Below are 10,142 nucleotides of genomic sequence, written 5' to 3'. Positions count from 1 at the left end.
ACCACCCCACCCTTGCTCCGCTCGCTGCACACAGCTTAGCCAGCCCTGCCTGTGCAGAGCCCAGACAGCTGCTTGATCCTGAGGATTCCAGTGCTGCCAGCAGTCTGCTCTGCAGACACAAAGCCTCGCTCGATTTTCCACCCCAGGGCCCAGGGTTCCCAGTGTGCCAAGCGATGGGCATTGTGGTGAAGCAACAGGAATGTGCCTGGCTAAGCCCTGGCCCCAGCTTCAGGGATCAGCAGGTCAGACAGGACGGGCCACTGCTGACGCCACCATGCCCTGGAAAGGAGCGAGGGCCAGTCTCACTTGCCAACCTCTCCCAGGACAAAGCCACTGACTATGCATCAGCAGAAGACCCCCACAGAACATCCAAAGGGGTCATCCTGGGAGCTGACCTTCCAGGGACTCAGAACCCTGTGCCACACACTCCCAGCTCGCGGCAGTCACCGCAGGCAACCATTTCCGCCCCTCGTGCTCACTGACACTTGGCATCAATGATCACTTTGACCATAGATGTAAAATGCTGTGGGCTTATTTTCGTCTTTTTTTTTTTTTTTTTTTTTTTTTTTTTTTGAGGTCTCCCTGTAATCCCAGCTGTCCTGGAACTCACTATGTAGACCAGGCTAGTCTTGAACTCTCAGCGACCCGCCTGCCTCTGCCTCCCGAGTGCTGGGATTAAAGACATGCGCCACCATGCCAGGCCCCCTTATTTATTTATTTTAAAGGAAAGCCCAGACATCAAACCCTTTTGTGCTCCAGATGCTTTTCTTAAAAATATGTACATTTAGCCGGGCGTGGTGGCTCACACCTTTAGTCCCAGCACTCAGGAGGCAGGGGCAGGCAGATCTCTGTGACTTCAAGGCCAGCCTAGTCTATATAGTAAGTTCCAGGCCAGCTGGGGCTACAGAGAGACCTTGTCTCAAACAGTCCAAAAAAATGCACATTTGGGGGTTAGAGAAATGGTTCGGCAGTTAAGAGCACTGGCTGCTCTTCCGGAGAACCTAGGTTCAGTTCCCAGCACCCACGTGGCAACTAACACCCATCCATAACTCCAGTTTCAAGAAATCCCATGCCTTCTTCTGGACTCTGAGGGCACCAGATACGTGGTGCACTTCCATGCAGGCAAAACACTCAGACATGCATAATTTAAAGAGTAAAATTTAAAAACCGGGCGTCATGGTACATACCTTTGATTCCAGCGCTCGGGAGGCAGAGGCAGGCAGATCTCCATGAGATCTGTGGGAATACAGGGCAACCCTGTCTCAATAAATAAATAAGTAAATAAAATATTTTTTTTAAGTATGCACATTAAGGCTGGAGAGATGATTCGGTGGTTAAGAGCACTTGCTGCTCTTGCAGAGGACCCAGGTTCAGCTCCCAGCACCCACACAGTGATTCAAAACAGTCTATAACTCAAGTTCCGGGGATCCAACACTGCCTTCTGGCCTCCTCGGGCACTGCACACAAATGCCGTATATACATACAAGCATGCAAAACACTTATACACAAAAATCACAGAGAATTTCTGAATATCACCTAGAACTAGTCCCTCATCAAATGGTCCTGACCGTTTCAAGTGTGGCCTTCTGTAGTTGATCTGTTAGGACACCCCCCATGTCTGCTCCCTGCCCTGGTTGTTAGGTAAGACCTTTCTTTTCTTTCTTTTTTTAAAAAATATTTTATTATTTTTATTTTATACGTATGCATGTATTGCCTACATGTAGGTAAGTGCACCCATGTCACGCAATGCCCACAGAGACAAGAAGAGGCTGTCAAATCCCGTGGAACTGGAGTTACAGACAGTTGTTAGCTGCCATGTGGGTGCTGGGATTCGAACCCAGGTCTTCTACAAAAAACAGCCAGTGTTCTTAACCACTGAGCCATCTCTCCAGCCCCAAGCCCTTTCTTTTCTAAAGCTGCTTCTGCATCCTGGAAAACATCCTGTGTGTTCTTCTGTCTGCTGATGTAATGAGATATAAATTAATTTTCTAACACTCTGATCTGGCCTCACTCAATGCAATTAGCCTGGCTTAGCCATTGTCAGCCCAGGTCCCCTGAAAACAGAGCCTGAGGCGAAACTTGGGTATGGGTGTGTCCTGGGGAAGTCTGAAGAGCACCTGGGGTAGAGGTAAGGGAGGAAGCCAAGGATGCAGGCGAGAACACATGGGCTGGCACTAGCTGAGAACTCTCAGAGCATCACTGCAAGGCTGCTGCCTCCGACCTCCTGCGCCAAATCTCCGCAAGAACCGCCCCACTGCTACCCCCACCTTTCTGGTTCTTCCCTGGCCCCTTTGGGCAGTCTGAAATGCCCCCTCTGCCCCCTGCGGCTGGAGAGATGGTTCAGCAGTTAAGAGTGTTTGTTGGCTGGGCGTGGTGGCACACGCTATTAATCCCAGCACTTGGGAGGCAGAGGCAGGCAGATCTCTGTGAGTTCAAGGCCAGCCTGGTCTACATAGTGAGTTCCAGGACAGCTGGGGCTACAAGGAGACCCTGTCTCAAAAAGACAAAAAAAAAAAAAAAAAAAAAAAAAAAAAGAGTGTTTGTTGCTCTTGCAGAGAATCCAAATTCAATTCCCAGCACCCACATCAGGCAGCTTACAACCACCTGCAACAGCAGCTCCATGTATACACAGTCGGGGGGGGGGACTTAAAAATAATAAAAATAGGGGCTGGAGAGATGACTTAATGGTTAAGAACACTTGCTGCTCTTCCAGAGGACCTGGGTTTGATTCCCAGCACCCACATGATGGCTAACAACCATCTGTAACTCCAGTTCCAGGGGATCCAACACCCTCTTCTGACCTCTGCAGGCATTGCACAACACAGGTACACTTACACACATGCAGGCACTCATATACATACAATACACTCATATACATAAAATATAATAAGGCGCTAAAGAAGCTGGCTCATCTGTTAAAGAAGCTGGCTCATCCGTTAAGAGCACTGACTGCTCTTGCAGAGGACCTGGGTTCGACTCCCAGCACCCACATGATGTCTAGCAACTGTCCTAGCTCCAGTTCCAGGGAATCCAACACCCTCTTCTGACCTCCATGGGCATTGCATGACATGGGTGCACTTACATACATGCAAGCAATACACTCATACACATAAAATAAAAATAAATAGTTTTATTAAGTTAAAAAATAAATAAAAGTACATCTTTAGGGGCTGGAAAGATGACTCAGTGGTTTAGAGCACTGGCTGCTCTCACAGAGGACCTGGTTCAGTTCCCAGCACCCACATGGCAGCTAACAACTGTCTGTAACTCCAGTCCCAGGGGATCCGACAGCCTCTTCTGACTTCCTCAGGTATTGCACAACACAGGTGCACTTACCTACATGCAGGCAATATACACATACACATAAAATAAAAATAAATAGTTTTATTAAGTTAAAAAATAAATAAAAGTACATCTTTAGGGGCTGGAAAGATGACTCAGTGGTTTAGAGCACTGGCTGCTCTCACAGAGGACCTGGTTCAGTTCCCACCACCCACATGGCAAGTCATAACCATCTGCAACTCCAGTTCCAGGGAATTAGATGCCCTCTTCTGGTCTTCTTAGGCATTGCACACGTGGTCCACTTACATACATGCAGACAAACAGCCATATACATAAAATAAAAGTTAATTAATTAAAGCCGGGCATGGTGGCACATGCCTTTAATCCCAGCATGTGGGAGGCAGAGGCAAGTGGATCTCTGGGAGTTCCAGGCCAGCTGGGGTACAGGGAGACCCTGTCTCAAAAAGACAAAAAAAAAGAAAATCCTGCCGGGCGTGGTGGCGCACACCTGTAGTCCTAGCACTCGGGAGGCAGAGGCAGGCAGATCTCTGTGAGTTCAAGGCCAGCCTGGGCTACATAGTGAGTTCCAGGACAGCTGAGGCTACAGGGAGACCCTTCTTCAAAAAAAGACAAAAAAAAATCCTTGAATTTTTCTCCATTTGTGTGAATAACTTTTTAATTCCTGCTTTGAATTCTTTGATGTCCATTTACTCGTGTTTATAATTTGGTAAGTCTCCGTGAACTCTTGTATTTTCTGAAAATTTTTTCTTGTAGTTATTCTTAATTTCACATTAAATTTCATCATGGTCAAAAATAAATAAATGAATCTTTTTTTTTTTGGGGGGTCTTTTTGAGACAGGGTCTCCCTGTAGCCCCAGCTGTCCTGGAACTCACTATGTAGACCAGACTGGCCTCGAACTCCCAGAGATCCACCTGCCTCTGCCTCCCGAGTGCTGGGATTAAAGGCGTGCGCAATCACGCCCGGCATATAAATGAATCTTTTTAAAAAATATATATGTGGTGACACACACTTTTAATCCAGCATTCAGGACAGAGGCAGGAGGATCTTTGTAAGTTCAAGGCTAGCCTGGTCTACATAGTGAGTGCTACATAAGTAAGAGCCTGTCTCTATATGTATGTATGTATGCATGTGTGTGTATAAATAAAAATAAATGAAATGTCTCCCCCACGCCCATGTGTTTGACCCCTTGGTACCCAGCTGTTGATGCTGTCTTGGGAGGATGTAGAACTTTGGGATGTGGGCGCAGCTGATAGTGAAGTCTGGCTCTCTACTTCCTGGATGGGCAAGATGTGAATTGCTGCTGTGCCCCAGACTCCCTAAGCATGCCTTCCCCACCAGGATAGCCTGAAACCCTGGCCAAAACAAACCTTCCTTCATTCTGTCAGGTGCTTTGTCACAGTGAGAAGCGTCAAGACAGCCTCGCGGGAACCAGAGCCCTGGGACCCAGGCAGGTTATGTGGACCTGATGGCCATGCAACAGCCTGAATGAGGTTACAAAGGAAACTGCACATTATGTGTGTGCTGGATAGCTTTAGTGTCAACTTGACACACCTGGTTGAGGAAGCCTCAACTGGGGAATTGCCTCCATAGGACTAGTTTGTGGCCATGTCTGTGGGGCATCTTCTTGATTGCTGAGTGATGTGGGAGGGCCCAGCCCACTACAGATGGTGCCAGTCTTGGGCAGGTGAGCCTGGGTTGCATAAGAAAGCAGGCTGAGCAAGGGCCAGGGAGCAAGTCAGTAAGCAGCGTTCCTCCATGGTCTGTGCTCCAGCTCCTATCTCCAGGTTCGTGCCCTGAGTTTCCTACCTTGGGGTCCCTGATGAACTGTGACCTGGGAGATGTAAGACAAATAAACCCTTTCCTCCCCAAGTTGGTAGAGGTCAGAAATCTCGAGAATCCCACCACAGCATTTTCAGACCCTCTTCTCACTGATTTTCCTGGAGGCTGCTTGTTGAAGCAGTGCACCCCAATGATGATAAAAACTGGTCAGGTAGTCAGGTAGGGCAGGGACCCCAGAGCAACAGTTCCAAGATCGTCCTTACTAGAGGCCAGGGAGGCCAGAAGAGAGTTCTGGTTCTTTGTTATCTCCCTGCACCTCTGCCTAGAGACTCCACAAGAGCACATGGCTGAAACTGGGTGGAGACATCTGGACACCTCGTGGCTGGGCCAACTGGACTGACCAGCTCCTCCTCTTCCCCTACCTCACCCCAGTTTCTGCCACAAGTCCTTTAAAAAGCCTTCAAACTTGCAGTTCCATGATACCCTACTTCCTGGGACCCCTCATGGATAATAGAGCTCTCTCTCTCTCTCTCTCTCTCTCTCTCTCTCTCTCTCTCTCTCCCTCCCTCTCCCTCTCTCTCCCTCCCTCTCCCTCTCTCTCCCCTATGAACCAGAAAACCACTAGCTCCCAGTGACTCTGGTGGCTGTTGAGTCTTCTGGTATCCTAACCACCTACCCAAGCCAAGCTCACCAAGAGCTAAGAAAGCCTCATCTGTTCTCAAAGACATCCCCAAATTCCCATATCACTAAAATGTTCATGAGCTCATCCCCAGAGCAGCCAGGAACTCTGGCTTTGCTTAGGTTCCAGGTCCTGCCCTGGAAAGACCATCCCAGACCATGCAGGTGGGCCTGGGGCAGGACAGCTACAAAGTCCTCGAAAGAGAGCAGCTCAGACACCTGGCTTACTCAGTAGCAGTTGCACTTGGCCATGGGTCAGGACCCTGCTTCATGGGAAAACCCTGCTTGTCCCACCATGGACTTGGACAAGTTTCGCCCCCCAAGTTCCGTGAGTTTCTGACTGACAATCACTGAAGGAAAGAAACCCTTCAGCTCCATCTTCATCTGATTGGCTTGTCTCGCTGAACACAAAGTCCTTGAGGCCCGTTCGCGCTGTAGCCTGGATCAGAATTTCCTTCCTTTTCAAGGTCCTATCTGTCCCTGTCCATTTTAGGAAGATCCCTGAGAAGCCTGGTGGGAAGTAGAAAGGTTAAAGTCTGTTCCTCAAGGAGCTCACAGGAAAGGGGAAAGCTTAGGGGTCACGTGGGAGGCCCCAGCTTTGTGGCCACACACCTTCCTTGTCACAGCCAAGAACAGTGGTTTGGTTCCAACCCTGGCGGCCGTGTCCCTGCCTAGGGGCCTCAGATGCTCTAGCCAAATCTGTACCACAGCGACCCAGGTAGATTCCTGCCAAAAGGTAGAACCTAAGTGAACCCAAACCCTTACCTGTGGGAAGTGATGCAGGCAGGGAAACAGATCAAAGGATGCGGCTTCAAGGAGCCAGAAGATGCACCCATCCACGCTGTGCAGGCTCCATCCTCCCAAAAAAGACTCAGGAAGTACCTGACTCAGGGATCCAGCAGATGGGGGGATCCTAGTGCTAGGGGTGGTGCAGGATCCCACTGTTCACCGGGAAGGCCAGTGTGATCACTGTCTTCAGGGAGTCCCAGGCCACCTGCAAAGACATGCAAAATGTAGCCAGGCGGTGCACGCCTTTAGTCCCAGCATTTGGGAGGCAGAGGCAAGTGGATCTCTGTGAAGTCAAGGCCAGCCTGGTCTACATAGGCCAGGTGGGGCTACAGGGAGACCCTGTCTCAAAAAGACAAAAAAAAAGTGCAAAATGTAACAACCAAAGTCAGGTGTGGGTCCAGATGAAATAAGCCCACCACGAAAATGTATTTTTCAGATAACTGGGAAATCAAACCTTATTTAGAAGCCATCACTGATGTCGTCAGGTATGACCAGATGGCCATTTAGTCTGGAAGAATACCTGCCTCACATTTTGCAGAGGTATACCTAAAGCAGGCGGGGTAAAATGTGTCGCGTCCAGACTTTAATCTGAGATACTTTGAAATGGGTGGGGGAGTTAGGGACACAGGACAGCTGCTGCGAGCACGGCCCTTCGTGGCTGTGGGGTGCGCATCGTGATTGCACGAGGCCTCGTTGGGCTGTTAGCTCTATGAGACTGAGGTTGGGACTGCATCATGCACGACAGGTACAACAGGCCTCTGATGCCATCTCATTTAGGTGTCTTTGCATTAGGCCTTTGAGTAGTATTCCCCAGGGAAACAGAACCAAAGGGAGATGATAGATAAGCAGGTAGGTAGACGGATAAATGTTTGAGAGAGAACAGACAAATACAAGATAGATGGGTGAGCCTATCCACGCGGATGAGGGCAAGCTTCCCTCGCCGGTCCACCAGTTCGCATTGCTCTCCTCCGGAAGTGCCCTCAGGGCACAGCTGGAAGACACACTTCACCAGCAGTCCAGCTAGCTGGGCGTCCCCTAGTGCAGTCACAATGTCACATAAACTGACCATCACACCCTTGGGGTCACCTTGCTCTTTCAAGTTGCTGAAAGAGACTCTGCACATGGGTGAACAAAGGCCCCCAAGCAATGGTCTCGTGCTGGACACTTGGGTGTCTCTGCCAGATTATCAAAAACAGTGTTACAGTAGCTGCCCCTGCACCCACCACCCTGAAAGAGGATTTCCAGAAATAACTGTGATCAACGTGATCAGTTGTTGCATTGAATAATCGGACCCCAGCCAGATGAGAGCCCCGTGCCTTCTTCACCCTCCCAACAAAGCATGGAAGTGAGCAACTGCAATGCTTATATGTGAGTTTCTCTACATTGACTTAGAGGAGCATGGGAAATCCTCATATATGGAAACAGATGAGAGTCGCTCCCTGTCAGATGTTCCTTCACTCATGGCATGAAGCCGGCATCTCTCTTCTGCTTTTGTGACTCTCTGAGGGGTGAGGATCATTGGGATGGTCAGTTGCCTCTGACACTCCCCAGGCACTGCCTAGGTTATGAGAATCAATGAGATACTCATCTCTAACTTTAACACCTCAAACACCAAGGAGGGGAGCCCCAGAGGCCTGGCCATGATGAAGGGTCTTCCCTGCTCCCTGGTTAGTCCGAAATGTGTGCATCAGTGAGTTTAGACACAGAAATTCAACTGGGCCCTGTCTCATTCACATTTCCATACTGGGGCCGGCACATGGAAGGCGTCGGTAAACCCACTGTGGATGGACGAGCGGATGCTTTCTCATTTTCTTTGCCCTGAGTCCCTTTCATCCAGAGCCCTCCCATGAGGCCAGGAAAGCAGGAAGAGAGAGCTCTGCTCCAATGGCCACTGGCAGGTGGTCACTTGGTCAACAATCAAGGACACAAATCTGGTTTTATCCTTTGGACCCCACTTCTCTCTGGGCTCTGATAAGAGTCTCCTATACATCTCACTTAGTCAAAAACTTCCAGAACCCCAAGGTCACAGCACCTTTCCTTCCCAGCATCCAGACCCACCAACTCCTGGCATTCTATGGGATGGGTTGTTCTTAAAGCTTAGAACTAGAAGGAAGCCAGAGCCCAGCCCCTGTTCCCTGCTGAGTCGTCCGCCAGTATCCCACCACTGGACAGCCCGGGGCAGGCACTGTCTGCTCGGTGCTCTCTTTTGTCTCCCTCACAGGGTTCTCCTTCCTCTCAGTTTCCATGTCCCACTCTGAGAACCCACAGAAGTGTACTGCAAAAATGATTGCCTTTTACATTGGTCAGCTTTCCTTCACTGTGACAAAATGCCTGAATAAAACAACATAGAGAAGGAAAGGTTTGTTTTAACTCGCAGTTCCATAGGTTTCAGTCGGTGATCACTTGCTCTGTGTTTTGGGGCCTGTGGGGAAGCAGAGCATCATGGTGGAGAACATGTGAACAAATCTACTTATATGACTGACGGAGGAGTTAGAAAGGGGAAAGAGACTAGGGACAAAACAGCCCCTTCAAGGGGCTGGAGAGATGCTCAGAGTTAAGAGCACTGGCTGCTCTTGCAGAGAACCTGGGCTCGATTCCCAACACCCACACAGTGGCTCACAACTGCTTATAACTCCAGTTCCAGGAGATCTGATGCCCTCTTCTGGCTTCTGTGGGCATTGTACAATATGGATGTGCTTACATACATGCAGGCAAGACATTAATAACACATAAATTAAATAATAAAAAAATTTTAAATACATAGGGCACTCCCCCAATGACCTACTTTCTCCCACCAGGCTCCATGTCTCATTGTTCCCACAACTTCCTAAGACCACATTATGATATGAATCCATCAATGGATTTGACCCATCCCTGAGGTCAGAGTCTCATGATACATTTACCTCCCCAAATCTACACCCTAAGTGTGGCTACATTGGGGACCAAGTTTTCCACTCCTGAGCGTTAGGGGACATTTCAGATCCAAACTATAACCCCAGCTCTGTCTCAGGGTGTGAGGCTCTCTTAAGCCCATCACAAGCTCCCCACAAGATCTTCATGAAGGGCCTGCACCTGGTTGCATTATGACTTCAAAAAACTACATAGAAGACCTAACCTCCAAGCCTATGAACGTGGCCATATCTGGAAGAATGGTCTTAGGAGATGTAATTATGATAGAGGGCCACATGGAGCAGAAATGATATAATGGCCATGCCCTTGTAAGAGAGACATTTGAGTTCAGAGACATACAGGGGAGACACTGTAAGAACAGGACAAACAAGGCTGGAGAGATGCTGCCACAGGCGGGTAAGGTCAAAGACTGCCAGGCAGAGCCAGAGGCTTCCAGAGGCAGGCAGGCCCCTCCCCCAGAGCCTGAGAAGGGGGTCACCTGACCTCACCTGGATTTCAGACTTCCAGTCTCCAGCTCTGTGACCCACACATTTCTGTTGCTTAAGCCGCAACACTGTGGTGCTCGGTAGGCGCTGCCCCAGGACACCGTTCCCAACCTCTCCCCTGACCTCTCTGTGATGATTCATCTTCATTGTGAACTTGATGGGATTCAGAATCACATGCACACCTTTGGGTATGTTTA

This window comes from Nannospalax galili, unplaced genomic scaffold (genome assembly GCF_000622305.1).
Source record: "Nannospalax galili isolate Female #2095 unplaced genomic scaffold, S.galili_v1.0 scaffold652, whole genome shotgun sequence".
Lineage (NCBI taxonomy): Eukaryota > Metazoa > Chordata > Mammalia > Rodentia > Spalacidae > Nannospalax > Nannospalax galili.
The sequence above is the reverse complement of the archived record's forward strand: the minus strand, read 5'-3'. Positions refer to the sequence as shown.